This window comes from Sorex araneus, chromosome 1, assembly GCF_027595985.1.
Source record: "Sorex araneus isolate mSorAra2 chromosome 1, mSorAra2.pri, whole genome shotgun sequence".
NCBI lineage: Eukaryota > Metazoa > Chordata > Mammalia > Eulipotyphla > Soricidae > Sorex > Sorex araneus.
Window position 1 is genome coordinate 29593877 of NC_073302.1, and position 20000 is coordinate 29613876.

The following is a 20000-nucleotide window of genomic DNA, read 5'->3' on the forward strand; positions in this document are numbered from 1 at the left end:
CACTGGGGGCTCTTCCAGGGTCAGGGGAATGAGATCCAGCTTGTTACTGGATTTTGCATATGAATACACCATGGGAAGCTTGCAAGGCTGTCCCATGTGGGCAGGAAACTCTCAGAAGATTGCCAGTTTCTCCCACAAGGAGAAGTAGGCTACAAGCTTCTGAGAGCTTGCTTTTAAATCTCTCTCTGGATGTTGGCCATTGATGGGATTACACACACCTGGGTTCCTCTGCAGGTACACTCATGCATGATGCCTGTCCAAACGTGTGGAGAAGTGCCTAGAGCATGGCTGTAGCTAGGTTCTGGTGGTCTTTGGCTGCCGGGAGCTCTGCTCAGGGTGGGGAGGGAAGCTGGAGCCCATCCCCTCCAAGGGGCCCCAGGGAAGACAGCCAGGCGTGCAGGCAAGAGACTCTCTGTGAACTTAAGGCTGGAAATTTGTTTTCCTAAAGTACTTGTTTTCTTAAAAAATTTGCTCCTAAAATAAAACATTCAAATTCTTCCATTCCTTATGTTTTTATTTTTCTCCTTTAATAATTCATTTGGAAAATATTTGAATATCTACTGAATATCTACTATGTACCAGGCACAGTTCTAGATAATTCATCTCATCTCATTCTTGACTTCCATTTATGCACTCATTAAAGCTGTGTGGAGGGCAGGGGATTTCATCTGTTTTACTTAATTTTTTTCTTTTAACCAAACTAGGGGAAGAGAGAGAGAAGCGAAGAACAGTTTTCTGAGCCAGTCCTACACATCTATTCACAGAGGACTCAGGGAAGGGGGGGTATTGGGTCCACATACACAGAGCAAGGGAAGGAGCTGAGTGGCACTGGTTCTGCAATGTAGGAAAAGCACCTACCACCTCATGAGCCTCAAGCCTAACCTCTCAAGTGGGGGAATCACGGCACTCACCAGACTGTAGAGAACACTTGGGGGGGTTCGGTGAAAGTGCGGCACCAGCAGCCCTATTTGGGCCAAGTTCTCCGTTCATGAGACTCTCCACAGGATGATGATGTCAGACGCCAAGCTGCTTTCCTCCTGCCAGCAGTACGGGTCAGGGGAGAAGTTCACAGTGGCATCTTGACATCATCAGGCTGCACATGATCTCCCTCGCCAACCTCAGCCAGGCAGGGTTACGTTAGGGCAAAAGACAGCCTCGTCTTGGCCTTTGTCTTATCAGTTGGAGCAGCAGCGCAGTTTGGGGGCCTGAGACGCTGACATTCCAATTCTCTGACTGGACACTGAAGGGAAGGGGATTTTGGAAAGATCACAGGGCAGGCTGACTGCTCTGCAGCTTTTTCTGCTTCGCTTGCACTTCCCCTTTGGTAGTTATTTGCCTGTTTCCAAGGCCTCGTGAGGAGAAACGCAGAGCTGCTTTTTGTTTGTGTGACTCGCAGGGACAGCTGGGGCCCAGAAGACCTGGTGGAAGGAGTGAGAATCTGTCCCCTGCCCTGCCTGGGGCCATGCACTTCTTACCTCACAGGAAATCCGGTTGCTTCTGAGAGCCTGGTGGTGAATAAGCTCTTAGATGCCTAGGACATGGTGGAATTTTCAGGAAAGCAAGGCATTCTCGGAAGCTCCAGGTGCTAAGAATGTGCTTGGAGGGGCTATAGGACTGGGCGTAGGGTGCTTGCCTTGCACACAGCAAAGTGATCCCTGAGTGCGGAGACGAGGAAAGCTCTTGGCACAGTCGGATATGCTTTCTTGCTCCCACCCCTCCACCCCCTACCCTGCCCCGGCAAAAAGAACATGCAGGGAAATGGATTCCAGAACCCTCCCAGGGCTGAGCAGCCACTCACTCCCAGCCAGATACAGATGGAGCGTCCCACTAGGGCGGGCTGGGCTTGAAAATGTGATCACTTGAGTCAGAGCCTTAGCCAGCAAATACCGAGTTGGACAATGCACAGTGTGCCCTGTCCCTTCCCTCAATGAGCTCACAACCCAACGAGTGCTTAGGAGGGGCCGTCACTTAGCTTGGTAATTCTGTGTTGGAAACCTACAATCAAAGGAACGTCTTTGTCTTTCTCATGGCCTGCGCCTGAGGTCTTCTGAAGCGCTTATTTTCCCCGTAGTCTGAGGAATGGGGGTGGAGGAACCTACCCTTAAGTTTTGACTTTTTATTCCTCTAAAACGGGGCACACATTTTATCCAGGCTAAAATCCAGGCTAATCTCTAATCCTAAAACAATTCTCTCTCTCTCTCTCTCTCTCTCTCTCTCTCTCTCTCTCTCTCTCTCTCTCTCTCTCTCTCTCTCTCTCTCTCTCTCTCTCTCTCTGTCTATCTCTGTCTGTCTGTCTCTGTCTCTCTCTGTGTGTTTCTCTGTCTCTATCTCTCTGTCTCTCTGTCTCTTTCTCTCTGTGTTTCTCTCTGTCTCTATCTCTCTGTCTCTGTTTCTCTGTCTCTCTCTGTCTCTCTGTCTCTCTCTCTCTCTCTCTCTCTCTCTCTCTCTCTCTCTCTGTGAAATAGTACTTACCATATAGGTTTCTAGCGAGGAGGGGGTAAGGCAAATGACAGGAGAGTGGTAAAACACTTGCTTGCACTTGGGTGAACTGGGTTGTATCCTGATCCCTGGAACCACATATTGTTCCTGCCAGGAGTGATCCCTGAACACAGAGCCAGGAGTAAGCCCTGAGCAGTACTGGGCGTGCCCCCAGCCTCCAAAACAATCTAAAATCAAATGAAATGCCTTTGAGGATACCTTGTAAAATGTGTTACATATAACCATATGTCCATTATTAGCACCAGAACAAAACAGACCCCCCATAAATAACCAATAAAACCAATAAATAACCAAGAAAATAAATAACAATAACAAAACAAAAAAAACCCCAATAAATCCCCAACGCGGGGTGGGGGGGGGCATAAAAGAATCCCTAAAGAGATGGCTGAAACCATGTAGGGGAACTGTCCTTTATGAATTAAACACCATTGGGCAAAGTTCCCTGACCTCGCGGAGCCTCAGTTTCCTCTGAGACACCACAGTGCCTCCTTTGAAAAGGGTGTGTGGGTGGCAGAAACGAACCGCCCGGGCCCGTGCGGGACGCCCAGACAGCTCAAAGGGTCGCGGTTTTCCTAGACGGCCTGTGCCGCGGGACTGGGGGGCGGGGGGCGCGGTCCCCAGCGGGTGCGTCCCGGGGAGTCTGCGCACGCGCGCTGCGGGCGGCGGGAGCAGTGGCTGCGAGTTACCTTTCACCTAGTGCGCCGGGGCCGCCGCGCGGGGTAACTAGAGGGCAGACGCGGGGCCCCGCGCGCCTGCGCGCCGCCGCCTCCCCGCCCCCGGGCCGCGCGCCGGGAACGTTTATTCTGGGCGGGTTCGGTCCGCGCTCTGCAACCTAGGGTGTGGACTTGGCGGATGTGTCCTCCTTTCGGGGTCTGGCGGGGCTGTGCCTACGCGTTCGCGGTGCCCCCGGCACCCGTGTGTGGCCCGTACCTCTCGGGTCCCCTTCCAGCCTCCCTCGGCCTCGCCCCCCGCCCCCTCTTCTCCCACAGCTGGCCCCGATTAGCGCTGCCTTCTCCCCGCTTCTCGGCTCCCCAGAGGCGGGGAGGCAGGAGCCCCGGGCTTCCGAGAACCCGCGCCCACGGAAGAGCCACGTGGGCGCAGAGTTACTGTGCCCAGAGCTGCCCGGGAGGGGCCGTGACCTAACGACCAGCTCTGTGTGTGTGTGTGTGTGTGTGTGACCTAAGGACCAGCTCTGTGTGTGTGTGTGTGTGTGTGTGTGTGTGTGTGTGTGTGTGACCTAAGGACCAGCTTTGCAGAGCTGTGAGCTACCCGGGAGGGGCCGTGACCTAACGACGGGGAGGGGGGGAGGGGTGGTGTGTGTGTGTGTGTGTGTGTGTGTGTGTGTGTGTGTGTCCTAAGGACCAGCTTTGCAGAGCTGTGAGCTGCCCGGGAGGGGCCGAGACCTAAAGACCAGCTGTGTGTGTGTGTGTGTGTGTGTGTGTGTGTGTGTGTGTGTGTGTGACCTAAGGACCAGCTTTGCAGAGCACATTTCCTCTGTGTGTGTGTGTCCTAACGACCTAACGACCAGCTTTGCAGAGCACATTGTGTGTGTGTGTGTGCGTGTGTGCGTGTGTGTGTGTGTGTGTGTGACCTAAGGACCAGCTGTGTGTGTGTGTGTGTGTGTGTGACCTAAGGACCAGCTTTGCAGAGCTGTGAGCTACCCGGGAGGGGCCGTGACCTAACGACGGGGAGTGGGGGAGGGGTGGTGTGTGTGTGTGTGTGTGTGTGTGTGTGTGTGTGTGACCTAAGGACCAGCTTTGCAGAGCACATTTCCTCTGTGTGTGTGTGTCCTAACGACCTAACGACCAGCTTTGCAGAGCACATTGTGTGTGTGTGTGTGTGTGTGTGTGTGTGTGTGTGTGTGTGTGTGTGTTTAACTTGCCCCAAATAGCTACGGTGAAGGCAGCGGGAGGCTGCAGCCTGCCTCGGGGTTACTGCCGGGCATGGGGTGGGAAAGAGCGCGGGTGGGGACGGTGTGCGAGGAGGGCGTCTTGGCCCTTGGAAACCACATTGGCAGAAACGGAGGAGGGAGTCTTGGCCCTTGGAAACCACATTGGCAGAAACGTTTTTAATCATCTGACGGGGTCTTCGCTGTGCAACCACCAAGCCTCAGGGATGGATTTCTGGGGTTTTTGTTATCTCCTAATGCTTTTGGGGTGAGGGGGACTCCCTCCCCGGATAGCCCACTGTCTCGGAGAGAGCATGTTCCAGGAGGAAGAATGAGAACCAGATGTGTGCAAAGTCGCTCTGCGTTCTCTCCTCACTCTATCAGCTGGTCCCTGCAAGTCTCCAGCAACTCAGGGAGTGGAGGCGGGGCGACGCCCCCTCCCCCAGAGCTTTACTTCTCCAGGATCAATAACTTCCTCTGGAAAATACAGGGAGAGGTACTTTAACCACGCCCTGCCCTGTCTCCAGAGCCTTTAGCACTAAGGTTAGTTGTTGAATTCTAAATTTTTCAGCTCCAGGTCATGTTTTTTTTTATTTAATTTTTAATTTTTTTAACTTTAAAACAGGGCCTCTGTTAAAGAGAATTAGCATCAAAGTTAAAGTTCACGACAGTGACAGGAACTTTTGAGGTTTCCTGGGTTTCACTGAAGGGTTGTGTAACTGTCTCAAGACAGTAACCTAAAGATTAAGTATTTAGGTCATTTCCCCAAGACATGCAAATGTACACATCACAAATTCCATTTATTTGATTATGCCTTTACTCTCAGCACAGTATATAGTGTAGCCAATTGGTGTAAATACATCATTAATGGGAAAAAAAAATGTGTCTAACAGAAGCATGGAGTTCCTATGCTTCATTTAAAACTCAAGTGCAGAGAAATATCACATAAGGGTGAGAAATGTGAAAGCTGAACATAGAGGAAACATTTAGAATGTTAATCTGAGTTACTCCATACTTTTTAGTGCATCGGGGTAATAGAAAGTCCTGGATGAAGTTATAAGAAAACCCACTAACTTACTTTATACAGACAACGGAAATAAGGTAAACACAGAGCTTCCTACATTTGTACTTATGCAACCCTTATCATGGTGCTGTGAGTTAAGAGAGCTCAAAATTTTAGTTTCCACTTTACAAAGAAAAACTGGAAATAAGAGGGGTTAATTTTCTGGCCCAAGATCATACAGCGAGCATGTGATAAAATTGAATCCAGGATTTCTAAGGCCAGGCTGCTGGATTTAAGAGAGTCCTTCCATGGTGTGTGTGGGGGGGGAGGTGGGGGGGTCTGTCTGTCTGTCTGTCTGTCTGTCTGTCTGTCTGTCTGTGTACTCGGCATGCATGGAGGCAGGGGAAATAAAGTGGAAAGATCAGATTTGTCTGGACATAGGGGAGAGGACAAGCCCTTAGCGTTAATGCTACAGCTAATATTTAGTGAGCTTTGTGCCATTTCATGTACTGGGTTAGGACCTTACTTGCCCTCATTTTCTTCATTCTTCTCATACTAGGTAAATCATGTTATTTCAGAACTGCTTCTTTAGAACAAGGAAATGGAGAATTTATCAGGAGAGGTGAATTGTCTCATTCTTGCAGGAAGTGGTGAAACAGTGTGATTCACCCTGGGTCTGCTTCCCAAGCTCAAGCAGGACCTTTGTATTTAAGGGGTTTCCAGTGACAGAAAATTCGAGATGATTCAGCTGTTCAGTGTGGGTTTATGTTGCCAAAGGGGCGCTGGGGGGGCATGACTAGAAATCCAGAGTTAAGAGTGAAAAGTGGAGGGTTCTGCTCCTTCGTGCGTGGGTCAGATCTGACCTGGTAAGCTGGGCTCAGGTCCGACACCGTAGATGAGGGCAGGGTCACTTAGTATAGGAAAACAATCAGGAGCATAATGGAAACTGGTCCAGGCAGAGGAAGGATTGCATTTGGGATACTTTCTGTCCTGAGGTCCAGGGGAAACAAAGGGGAAATAATGAGAGATTCCAAGTCAGGCTGATATGTTCTTGCCTCTCATCTTTTTCCAGCTCAAGAACCTTGGGTATCTGCCTTAACTTTTCTGAGCCTCAATTTCCCTAGTGATAAGATGGGAAGAATAAAACCTACCTCAAAGCATTACTGTGAGAAGTAATTAAGATAATGCATTTTAATAACTGTCTTCTCCCTATTTCCCACTGTCCTAGAAACAGAGAGAAAGGGCGAGTTTTATCTTCAGCCAGTAACTTAATGAAGTCCTTAGAAAGGATAATCTTAAATTTTAAGCAAGGTCTTTTTGTGACTGTGTTGACCTTTAAGGGTTTAGCCAGGTTTTTTGGTTGGTTTATTTTGTTTTGTTTTGTTCGGTGGGGGCACACTTGGCAATGCTCCTGGCTCTGCACACTTGTTTTTAGGGCTCATTCCTGGCACTGATGAAGGCTGGAGCACATGCCGTTCCAGGGCTAGAATCAACGTTGGCCACATGCAAGGCTACTACCTTAACCTCTGTACTCCTGTACTATCTCTAGGACCCTTACATGGATATAGATATGATAAATATTTGTGGGTTACAATTGTACAGAACAACAAAATAAGCTAAAAACAGAATAATTCCAAAGAAGCAGATAATTAGAACCTGAGCTAATCAAGAAATATAATTGTCTGCCTTGCCTGTAGCCGACCCTGGATCTGTCCCAGGCATAATATAGTCGAGTACCACCAGCAGTAATCCCTAATCATTGAGCCAGGAGTAGCCCTGAGCACTGCTTGGTATGGCCCCCAAATCCTCTTCTCAAAAAAAAAAAATCCTCTTCTCAAAAAAAATAATAGGAAAGGAAGAAAGAAAGAAAGAAAGAAAGAGAAAGAGAGAAAGAAAGAAGGAAAGAAAAGAAAGAAAAGGAGGAAAGAGAGAGAAAGAAAGAAAGAAAGAAAGAAAGAAAGAAAGAAAGAAAGAAAGAAAGAAAGAAAGAAAGAAAGAAAGGAAGGAAGGAAGGAAGGAAGGAAGGAAGGAAGGAAGGAAGGAAGGAAGGAAGAAAGGAAGAAAAAAGGAAGGAAGGAAGAAAGGAAGGAAGGAAGAAAGAAAGGAAGAAAGAAAAAAAGAAATTGGGCTGGAACTGTAATACAGCGGATAGGGCATTTGCCTTGCATGTGGCTGACCCGGGTTCAATCCCCAGCATCCTTAAGGTCCCTGAGCACCACCAGGAGTAATTCTTGAGTAGCTTGGCATTTTCCAGTAGCTTGGCAGCCACACCCACAAACTGCCCCCAGTGTCCTGTAATCCCATCAATGGCCAAGATCCAGAGACTAGAACAAAGCTCCTGGAATCGACCTCTTATTATCTAATTCTCCCTGTCGGAGAGCCCAGCAAGCTACCGAGAGTATCCTGCCCACACAGCCAAGCAAGCAGCTCCCTGTGGTGTATTTGATATGCCAAAACCGGTAATAATGATGAGTCTCATTCCCCTGACCCTGAAAGAGCCTCCAATGTGGCACCATCGGAAAGGTTGAGTAAAGAGAGGCTACTAAAATCTCAGGGCTAGGATGAATGGAGACATTACTGGAGCCTGCTCTAGCAAATCGATGATCAACGGGATGACAGTGGTACAGTGACACAGTGATACAGTGATACCTAGGGACCAGATAGTACCGAGGGCATAGTACTTGCCTTGCATGCAGCTGACCCAGATTAGGCCTCTGGCATCCCATATGGCCCTCCTGAGAAACACAGCAGTGATCCCTGAGGGCAGAGCCAGGAGTAAGCTCTGAGTATTTCCAAGTCTGCCACCCCCACCCCTGTGTCCCCCCATCACCCACCAAAAAATTTACTAGATCTAATTTTTACTTATATCGCTTTTCTGTACACTAGGAGCAATAGATCCTTAGATACATAGCACTTTTGATCCTCGTTGGTACTTTATATGTATTATCATCACCCTATTAAAAGATGCACACACTGAGTCACAAAGAAGGTAAGTTGTCTGCCCAAGGCAGCATAGCTAGAGTGTGCTGCAGCCTGGAATAAGTTAAGGCCAAATCTATGCTAACTGGTATGAGTGGTCCATGTATCTGTCATTGGCATTACTTTACTCTGTGATGCCAAAAATGTGGAAACCAGGCCTCTTCCCCTCCTCTAGTCACAGACCCAGTTGTAAACTCATTGACCACCGACAATAGAAGACATTCCCTCCAGACCAGGCTGTGATAAGAGAAGGAACAAATAGAAAAGTAGCTTCAAGGATGGATGGAGGCTTTGTGCTGAGGTTGGGAGAACAGAGCTGGTGTGACGGAAGATGACTGCTAGTCTCTCCAGGATGTTTGTTCCTGTGCAGGAGCTTCTCTAGCAGAATGGTAGTTTGCAATTAGTGGTTGCTGTTCCAGCCACACTGACTGAGATGTTTCAGGGAGCCGGAAGAGAGACTTTTTGAGCCCTGAGATACACTGGGGTCACCCCAGGGACTCTACCGGAGCACAGAGAGGGTACTGGAGGAAGGCTGTGCTACACAGTGACCTTGAGCACTGAAGACACGGGGCCCCCCTAAATCAGGGAAGCTGTAGCTTAGCTCCTGGTAGGACCGGTCTTCTCTGTCCCCCACCTAATTCCCGTTCTTATTTTAGGTCCCCCAAACAGCCCCAGAGTCTTACAGATATCAAGGGCACATGGAACTAGCCAGGAGGAAGAAAATATTATTGAAACCTATGGGGTACTTGGCAGCCGTGGGATTCCACCCCCGCCCCCCTCCAAAGACCCTTAGTGACCTTAGATTGACCATCATTGGAGGAGCCAAAGGAAGGTCACATGGTAAGGCAGGTGTGGATACTGCTCTCAACTTCTTTAAACCTCAGTTTCTTCAAGTAGGGAATGAGAATAATGACACTTAGCTCACAGGGTTATTTATAAGACAAAATAAGGCAAGGAGATGAGCTTACTTTGAAACTATAAATATACTATAGAGATGTCATTTTTATGGCTGAGGAAAGTGTTATTTGGTACATTGTTGGTATCCGTCCGCTCGATTTCCGGCTATAGTTTGGTCGTGAGGATCCAGCCTTGCTTCAAGAGAGGAATCAGTGGTCCCTCACCAAAATGGATAAGAAAAACACTTCAATTTGTTCTTAGTTTGCATCCACTGGTTTGTTATCACATATCCTGTTATTTGTTACACTGAATTTTTCCAGCAAGAAGGATGGTGAGCGCCAGCTGGCTACTGGAGAAGTGCTTTCTCTGCTATTAAAGTAGCTTCTCCATCCATCAAGGGGTTGACTTATGATGAGATGTAATTTTTCCATTTGCTTCCTTCTTTCTTTCCCTAGCAGGTCTCTCTAGCCTTTGCTGAAATAGCAAATAATTTCCCACAAAAAGAGACAAGACTACCTTCTCTCAAATTTCCTTTCACCTTTGCCATCCAACTCTTTGCTAAGTACTGATGTATTTTTTCCTTCTTACTTTCCGGCACCCCTCGGCTCCCAAATAAAGATATTTGATAGCTATTCCCACTCAATAACAAGAAATCAATGCACTAAAGGAAAATATAGATTTTCAGGGGGGAACAAAAGGTTCTAGGAAGCAGAACATCTGTCACCTTCAAGAGCTGTGCCAAAGCTTCTCATAAATGAGGTAAGACAAGTTCCATGGCGTTTCTCCTTGATTTCCATAATCTTCTTGTATTCCTTTGCTAGATCCAGAGTCACCAAATAAATGTGGAAAAGGCAGAAACTTAGCAATGTACAATTTGAAAATGCTGGTCCTAAAAGCAGCAGTATCAGGGAGAAATTTCTTTGTAATGACTGTGTGAAGACTGTGGGACTGAGGAAAAGAAAGTGTCATTTTTGAAATTTAAAGTTAATATAAAGTGCATAAACTGCAGTGCAGTTAATGTAGGTTATGTATTTCTCTCCCAAGCACTTGTGCCTACCAGTTCTTTAACTCCGACCTCAGTCCCCTCTTCTGCTCCATAACTGGGCTTAACAAAAGCTACTATTATTGGACATTGATTTTCTTCTGAGCATTGAGCTTATCACCTTAGAGACTTTTCCTCATTTAATCTTCATAATATCACCCAATAAAGTATTTATCTCAATCTAGAAAATGAGGAAGTAGAAACAAAGGGAGGTTAAGTCATTTGCCCCACCTCATCATTTCAATTATGGGGCTGGCATGTGGACCCAGCTTGTATGGCTCCTAAGAGCGTGCTCTGCAGCATTATTTCGAATGCCTTCCCTTGTTGCCGACACAAGATCTTCAATTTCCATTCCTTATCTTGCTTCTGTACTCCTCACTCCACTAACTTACTTTCATAATATGACTTTCCTCGTGAACAAAACCAACTGTTGTAAACAAAGTAAGAGCACTGCACTGTAGCACTGTCGTCTGTTGTTCATCCATTTGCTCGAGCGGGCACCAGGAATGTTTCCATTGTGAGACTTGTTGTTACTGTTTTTGGCATATCGAATACGCCACAGGTAGCTTGTTAGGCTCTGCTGTGCGCGCGGGATATTCTCGGTAGCTTGAGGGGCTCTTCTTCAAGAGAGGAATCGAACCCGGGTCGGCCGCATGCAAGGCAAATGCCTTACCTGCTGTGCTATCACTCCAACCCAATCAAAGTAATAACAACATAAATTACACTAGAAGGCATCTCCTTTATTCCTGCCACAGGCCAAGATTGTCACTGTTTCCTTTGCCAGAATTCCGTTTCCCCTTATTTCCTTCATGATCATCATGGGTCATGAAAGCAGGAAGCCTAAATGGAAGGGGGCGAAAATTGGACCGAATCAAAAGTACTGAATTCCTCAGATGCACAATTAAAGTGACAGTCACTTTCAGTTTGCTTCAGAGCAATTATGAGAATTAAATTAGAAAATGCATATCACAGTGCTTTGGAACCTGGCCAAATGTTTACAAGGTATTCTTGTAAACTGAATTAATCCTGAGCTGCATGATGTTGGCAAGTCAACATCTTGGAACCTCTGTTTCATCACCCAAGGTGGGAATCAGAACTGGCTGCGTGGGTGTGGCAAGTATCTGAAGCATTCCCGTCCATGATGCAGAGACGCTGGCTCGCATTTCCCTGATTCTTTTTAAGAGTGGGGTTTGCCCTTGGAAGGAATCTTTGCAAATTTCCTGCTCCTCTATCTCTCCTCCTCTTCCTTGTGCTTCATTGCTGACAATGTTTACCACTTATGTCCCTTATGTCCAGTTCTCTTGCCCTCTGGCCTACTTACATAGGGGACCCATTCCCAGGAGACCCACCATCTCTCTCTCTCTCTCTCTGCTGGTGCTGGGAATCCTGTTTAAATACAGACTGGCATCCGGCAGGGAGAGTGGGGCCCTTTGCACATCTAATAGCTCCCAGGCCCTCTTCTGCTGCCCAGAAAGCAAGACTCTTGTCTGTTTGCTAGCTACACTGGAAACCAGTATGTGACTCTTATATTGCTATCTCTATGACAGGGTATGGAGTTTGGGGGTCTGGGCTTTCATATACTTTTCACTATGAGTTCTTGACTCATTATACCTTTCTCCATGGTGGGAGAGTTGTGCTCCTTTCTTCAAGTTGGGTGCTAAGTGAAATGAGTCAGAAGCAGAGGGACAGACATAGAATGACTGCACTCATTTGTGGAGTGTAAAATAACAGTATGAGACTAGCATCCAAGGTAGCATCCAAGGACAGTATAAACAAGAGCTAGGAGGACCACTAAGTCAATGATGGGTGGAAGGATTGCTCGGATGGGAGATGTGTGCTGAAAGTAGACAAAGGACCAAACATTATGGCCTCTCAGTATCTATATTGCAAAGCATAGCACTGCACTGCACTGTCGTAGCACTGTCGTGCTGTTGTTCATTGATTTGCTCAAGCGGGCACCAGTAACGCCTCCATTGTGAGACTTGTTGTTATTGTTTTGGCGTATGAATATGCCTTAGGTAGCTTGCCAGCTCTGCCATACAGGCAGGACACTCGGTAGCTTGCCAGGCTCTCTGAGAGGAGCAGAGGAATCGAACCCAGGTTGGCTGCATGCAAGGCAAATACCCCACCCGCTGTGCTATAGCTCCAGGCCATTGCAAACCATAATAAACCATAATGGCCTAAAGTAGAAAGTAGAGAGAGAGAGTAAAAAAGTAAAGTGCCTTTTATAGAGGGAGGGGGTGGGGTAAGAGCGGGTAGGATATATTGGGTGAGGAAATACTGGGGATATTGGTGGTGGGCAATTACACTGGTGGAGGGATGGGTGTTCGATCATTGTATGACTGAAACTTTCAATCATAAAATCTTTGTAACTGTATCTCATGGTGATTCTATAAAAAAAAGACACCTCATGAACTCCCTTTTGATTCTTTATGAGCGCAAGATTCCATTCTGAACCTGAGCAGTGGTTTCTGCCCTCTCTCCCTTTCTATCTTCCTGTTAGTTACAATGGTGTCAGAGTGGCAAAAACTCAACAGTCAGGGCTGGAGCGATAATACAGCAGTTAGGATGTTTGCCTTGCACACAGCCGACTCAGGTTCGATTCCCAGCATCCCATATGCCCCCCTGAGCACCACCAGGAGTATTTCTTGAGTGCAAAGCTATTTATTTGCTCCCCAAAAGCAAATAAGTAAATAAAATAAAACAATAAGAACTCAACAGTCATCTTAGACCATGCATGAGGCAGAGATGCCCCCTACCCCATATATAGTGGAATGAGAGGAATAGAACCAACCTGACTTCCTGACCGTGCAGATCTCAGCATCTGCTGCCCTGGCTACCTGCACTCGTTCACAAGAGCAAGAAATGCAAGTCGGCTTGTTTAAGCCTCCGCTGTTTGAAATCTCCACTTCTCACACTTCAAGACCAATAGGCCTTGCTTATCACTCGACTTCTCTTTTTGTCTGTGCTGAGTGGGGGCAGCTTGCGTGTTCGGGGCAGGCCAGCTTCTGAGAACCACGTTAGCGGCAGCTCTCCTCGGGGCTCCACGTGACTCTCTGCTCCAGCTCAGGGGTCATATCAGCTTCTGTTTCCCACACAGCTCTTTCTTCTCCCAAACTCTGCTGCTGCTCCTCGGAATCAACTGACGTCCTCGCATGCAACACTGAGTGCTGAGCTCAGGCGTGGGCCTCCCACACCGCTCGTGGGAGTCCACAAAAGGAATCTGCATTTTAACACTTCGCTGCAGTGATCTTGGTTGCCGGTGGATTATGGACCAAATAATTATAAAAGGGTGAAATAAAAATCGTGAAATACGGGCCAGAGTGATAGTACAGTGGGTAGAATGCTTGTCTTGCATGCACTGACCTGGGCTGACCTGGGCTCCACCCCCTGCATCCCATACGGTCCCCCAAGTCTGCTCGAAGTGATCCCAGAGCACAGAGTCAGGAGAAAGTCCTGAGCATCACGAGGTGTGGCCCAACTCCCCCCACCAAAAAAATAATTATGAAATATTTTAATCACACAGAAAAATAAAAATGAGTAAAATATGCTGTCAGGAAGGGTGTCAGTGCCCGAGCAGAATTAAATCCCACTTCTGATGCAGTCCTAACGTTTGCCAGGGAAGCCCCCTGGCCTGGGTGCTATGGGTGGGGGTGTTCTTGCAGTTCCCTGGGTCTGTTTTCTGGCAAGCCATAACACCCAAAAAGAGAGAGGAAAAAAGAATGTGCCTACCACAGAGTCGGGGGGTGGGTGGGGGGAGTTGGGAGGGAAGTGGGAGGTGGCAGGAGGAATATTGGGAATATTGGTGGTGGAGAATGGGCACTGGTGGAGGGATGGGTACTCCATCATTGTATGACTGAAACGTAATCACGAAAGTTTGTAAGTCTGTAACTGTACCTCACTGTGATGTATTAAAATTTTTTTTAATTAAAAATTTAAAAAAATGAGTAAAATACCTTACTTCCTAGTATATAGTTTTGTCAAATTTTCCTTTTTTATTTTTATATTTTGGTGGTACTATGGACCAAATCCAGGTCTCACGCACACAAGGCAAGGGCTCCAAACCCCTGACTCCAAATTTCACTTTTTTTTAGACCATTGTAAATTAGTTCAGATGACTCAAACAAACTTTATCCTTCTGTTGATGAACATTCCGATTCCTTCCAATTTTTTCTACTACAGATAATTCTGGGGTGAACATTTTGAAACGGTGTTCCTTCTGCTTACTTGTGGGAATTTCAAATCTACTCTCCATTAAGTATTACCACCTTCCTTCCATTATCTACAACTTCATATCTGGGTCTAAGATTTTATTAAGATCTCCCCATAGCATGAAGGGTGGCAAACTCCAGGAACTGTAGGCAAAAACCAGCTGTTCTCCAGCTCTACAGTCACTGGCCTGCTCCTTCTCTGCACCTCACATTCACCTGTCTGAATAGTTCACATAAAAAGCAGCAGGTATGCTAGATATTGCTAGTTCTTACCTAAAAAACACTTCTCCTTTTTCTTCATTATTTCTACAATGCCAGCTTTACTGGGGATGGCAATTGCCTAGTGTCTTGTTTTTGTTTTTGAAGAAACAAACACGTTATTCTCTCTCTTTCATGCAGTGCATGGAACCAGCGGACTCTCATTGGTGAAGTGATAGTCTACCCTAGATCTTCTGGGTGGCAACTGGAAAGTCTTTATTTTTCTCCTCTTGGTGTTATCTGCCTTTCCCCACCCCTTCCTCCTCTTCTCCCTCTTCCCTCATTTGCACCTCCTCTTTCTCATTTTATATTTTGGTCTGAACTAGGGTGAGAGATTAGAGGTAGAGCCCTACTATGAACTGTGAGATGAGGCCACAAGTAGTGTCTTGGTGAAGCCAAAAGACAATGGAAATTTAAGTTCTTGATGGCATTGTGCAGCCTCAAGAGAAATACACCGCATCTGATTCATCATGATTTTATCTTAATCTGACTTGCTCTGACCAAAAATGCAAGTAAGCTTTCATAAGTGAAATACTGAACTGAAACCCCGGCATAAACTTGTGTGTACTTAAGTTTGAAATAGCAACCTAAATCCTAACTAACATTTAAAGTTAAGCTCTAATGTCAAAATTACTTATTTCCTGCAAAAATGAGGTTCATTTCTAGGGCTGGAAATATAAAAGATATGCAAAGGAATTCTGAGAGCTGGAATGAAATGTATCTGAAGAAAAGATAACATTTTGAATATCGTGCGTTAGTGTTCATTGACATTTCATTTGGATCCTATCAGCATCTTTTCAATAAGTGCATACTTATTTTTATGCTTAGCTTCGATAATGCTGAGCTACCACACAGAGAAGGACTTTGCAGAAATACTAATGAATATGATTACCATGCATTTTACAAATATAAAGTGCTACCAAATACACAAAACAGGAATATGGTACCATTTATAGAGGTGGAAAGAAGCCATTCTGTGTAATCTGAGAAGAGGCATCGAAGAGTTATAAAACAATGATCTAGATACGTGCAACAGAGAGGCAGAGATAAAAATCTGGATTTGTTTTTAGAGCCCCATGAGGCAGTAGATTATTTACAATTTTCATTTTTAGTTGTTACTTCATAGTAATGTTTGACTATAATTTTACTGATTAAGACAAAAATTCACTTGAGAGCAACAGGTTCATACTTATATACAGTAATTCATACAAGATATAATTATAAATGAATTAACAACTTGAAATTACTGATAGGTTAGAAGTGAATTGTTATTAAAATTTTTTAAACATTTAAAAATTTTCAAGCTATTTTAAAAACTTAAACATCTTTAAAAATGTTAAGCATTGGGGCTGGAGCAATAGCACAGCGGGTAGGGCATTTGCCTTGTATGCAGCCGACCCAGGTTCGATTCCCAGCATCCCATATGGTCCCCTGAGCACCGCCAAGGGTAATTCCTGAGTGCAGAGCCAGGAGCAACCCCTCTGCATCACCAGGTGTGACACAAAAAGAAAAAAAAAGTTAAGCATTTTAAACATTTAAAAGACAGAAATTAAGGTCTGCTCTCTGTCCAAGTAGGAGAGTCTTATACTTTCCAGTAACTTGATTAATTTGTTAGTTCAACAAATGTTTAGATGATTAGTAGCCCAGTTGTGAGGAAAGGAAGAGATTGTGGGGATTAAATGACACAATTTATATATATAAAAAACGCCCTGTCCATTGTTGATTGTCTTTTTAAAAAAGCAATATTAGAAGGGCCTCGGAGAAACAGAGGGGATAGTCTTGAAATAAGAGAATTCGGGGGCCTGGGGGTCGTCCTTTTAACAGTAGTCAAATCACTGAAGTTCCTTAGGAAAAGAGGGGCAGGGAATACATTTGGGATGCTCAGTGGGCTCGGATTTGGGATCATGAATTGAATGTGAACTTCTACCATGTAAGGTTGGAGAACATGTGTGTCCTGTGACCACTGGACCTCATCATGAAGACCTTAGGTAAGGGAAGGAGACCTAGATAAACCTGTTAAGCAAGTTAACATGGAGGAGACAAAACACTGAGTAAAGAAAACAAAATGTGTGGGAGTTGCCGGCTCAGTGAGTCACAGGAGAAAATAATAATTGGGAAGGGAGTAGAAAACAGTTCTTAACAAAATAATACTTCCGCCTTGGGGAGTTGTCCTAGGATACACACTTGAGCTTGCTCTGCTTTTCCTCATCAGAATTGTTTTGATTCTTTTTTTTTCTTTTTGGATCTCATGGGGTTATGCTCAGGGCTTTACCCCTGACTCTGAGCTCAGGGTCACTCTTGGTGGGTTCGAGGTCCTTATGGGGTGCTTGAGACCAGACTCAGGTGGCCCTGTGCATGCAAGCAGCTATCCTCAGTACTATCTCTCTGGCCCCTCCTCATCAGGTGTAACTAGTATTTTTTAAATTTAATTATTTCTTTAATGGATCTCTCTCCCACTTGATTATAAACAAATAGGCATATATTCTTCTCACATATAGTCTTTGCAAAATGCCCTTGCGAATGGTGAAATGAATATCTGATCAACAAATTATATATACTCTAAATCTAATTTAAATATTAGATTAACAAATTTTGTCAAGGATGTTGACAATCGAAGAAGTTCTGTGGGGGATGGGGAAGGTAAGGAATGCATGTGAACTCTGTACTTTAAGATCTGTTTTGCTATGAGCCTAAAATTCCTCTAGAAAATTATGTCTATTAAAATATTTTTAAACTATCATGGAAATTTTCTAACATTGACAGAATTAGGTAAGACTAATGGATGGATGTATAACCTTCCATGTCAATATCACTTCCGTGGTTGACCTGACTAGTGAAATCACTTTTGGAATTGACTTCTGGTTTCAAGGCTAATATAAAAACAGTGGAATTTCTTTTTTATAAGGCAGAATGAGCCTTCACATTTTGTATTTTTTACTTTCTAAACGATCCTAGGGTCCTTTCACAGCTGTCTGATTTAACTGGGGCAGCAGTGTATATGGTATTGAACACATTATTTTGCCACTTAGATATCAAAACATATTGGTAAGTTCCTCAAGAGCATTTAAAATTGATATGAAAATCCTAATGCATCCTAGTGAGCACTCACCCTTACACTTCAGCACTTTTCAACAAAAGCAAAAAAAAAAAAAGGAGATAGAGAGTAAGAGGGAATGTGTCTGCCACAGAGGCAGGGGGTGGCGGGAGGGATACGGGGAACATTGGTGGTGGAAAATGGGCACTGGAGGAGGGATGGTTACTCAAACATTGTTTGATTGAAATCTAATCATGAAAATTTGTAAGTCTGAAACTATATCTCACGATGATTCATTTAAAAAAATCAAAAGTGCACTGTGACAATGAAAGAGAGAGAGAGAGACAGGGAGAGAAAGAGAGACACAGAGAGACAGAGACAGAGAGACAGAGAGAGAAAGAGGCTTTGAAAAATAGAATGACAATGAGGTTTATCCAAAGAAATACTTGCCGTTCCTTGAATGCATTCAATTTTTAAAGGTGAGCCCCTGTTTTGTCACATTTTAAGTGTAGATATGAATACCTACCTCATAGAGTTGTCATGAGGGGTATGAGAAACTATGAGTACAAAGAAACTACTTACAGTAAGGTGTACCTAGCCCATAGTAATTGCTTCATAAAGAAAAATGGAAAGAACAAACAGGAAGTTTACAAGAAAAACAAGATGAAGAATGAATGCCTGCATAAAAAGGCAACAAATGAAAAAAATCTAGCAAATGTTAATAGTGTCTCATTTCTAATCTCTTCTCTTTGTAGCTGTGTCCACATTTGAAGTTGAAATGCATATACTGCACTTGGTTTTTTATGGAGAAAACCATGATTTTCAATTCTTCTGTAGTCATTTCCCGGAGGAAGAACACACTTTCCCATTTCTCCTTATTGACTGATGTGATTTTCATCTCTCAACCACTCTTTTGTGTCTTTGAGCTCATTCATTCTTGATAGGTTTCATATCCTTTATTGATCTGGACATTATATTTACTGGGCACCTTCTAGCACTGAGAACTAGAGCTGAGAAAAATGCAATCCATTCCTTTTTTTTTCTTCACAGAGGATTCCCTTCAACCATAAGTGCAATTTCCTCTTTTATTACTGTTTAAGAGTTTCCAATTGCTATTATAATTTAAGTGACATGGTTATTACAGTGCTAACATATATCTTTTTGATGTATGAAGTTAGTTTCTGCACCTTCATCTCCATCTAAGCGCCCAAGACCCTCTGTCAAAGTCTCTATATGAATTCTAGTCCTCCTCTTCCTTCCCTCACTCCCTCTCTACTATTTCATTACCTCAGTTTTGTAATCCAAGTACAAGGGCTTGTCCTCTTCTGATACTGTAACACTGTAGCACTGTCATCCCCTTACTCATCGATTGCTCAAGCGGGCACCAGTAACGTCTCCATTGTGAGACTTGTTGTTACTCTTTTTGGCATATTGAATACGCCACAGGTTGCTTGCCAGACTGCCGTGTGGGCGGGATACTCTCGGTAGCTTGCAGGGCTCTCCGAGAGGGACAGAGGAATCGAACCCGGGTTGGCTGTGTGCAAGGCAAACGCCCTACCTACTGTGCTATTGCTCCAGTCTATCTTCTGATATAATAGATCAAAAGATGACAAACCTTTGCCTAGCTCCCTAGTTTTGTTTCTGTGAATGAGATCATCTGGGATTTGTCCTTCTTCCTCCCTCTGACTTTTTTCACTTAAGAAGATCATGGTCTTTTTTAACTTAACCTTCCTATCACCCAGAAGTAGGCTACATTACGCTTGCATAACGCAAAACCATGTCAGGCAAACCCTGAATGAATGGTTTGAGGCTCTTCCTGTTCTTGGAGCGAGCTGATATCATTGGGCTACACTAGCACAAGACAGGGACGAATGGAGACGTTACTGGTGCCCACTCGAGCAAATCGAAGATGACAAAACGGGATGACAAGTGATACAAGTGAAAGCAAAATGGCGGGGGTGGGGGTGGGGGCGAGGAGTGATAAGAAGATTCTTTATTCAATATGTGGAATTCACATCTTTGGGCATCTCTTTGCTGGACCAAGAATTCTGAATGACATGGACTTTGATACTTCTCAGAGATTCCCAACTTTGAATGTCTGCCATATGCCTCGCACTCTGGCATACAATGCAGGGGACACCAAAGAAGACCGATGCTTGCATCAAGGAGCTGCCATTGGTGATGGTGGT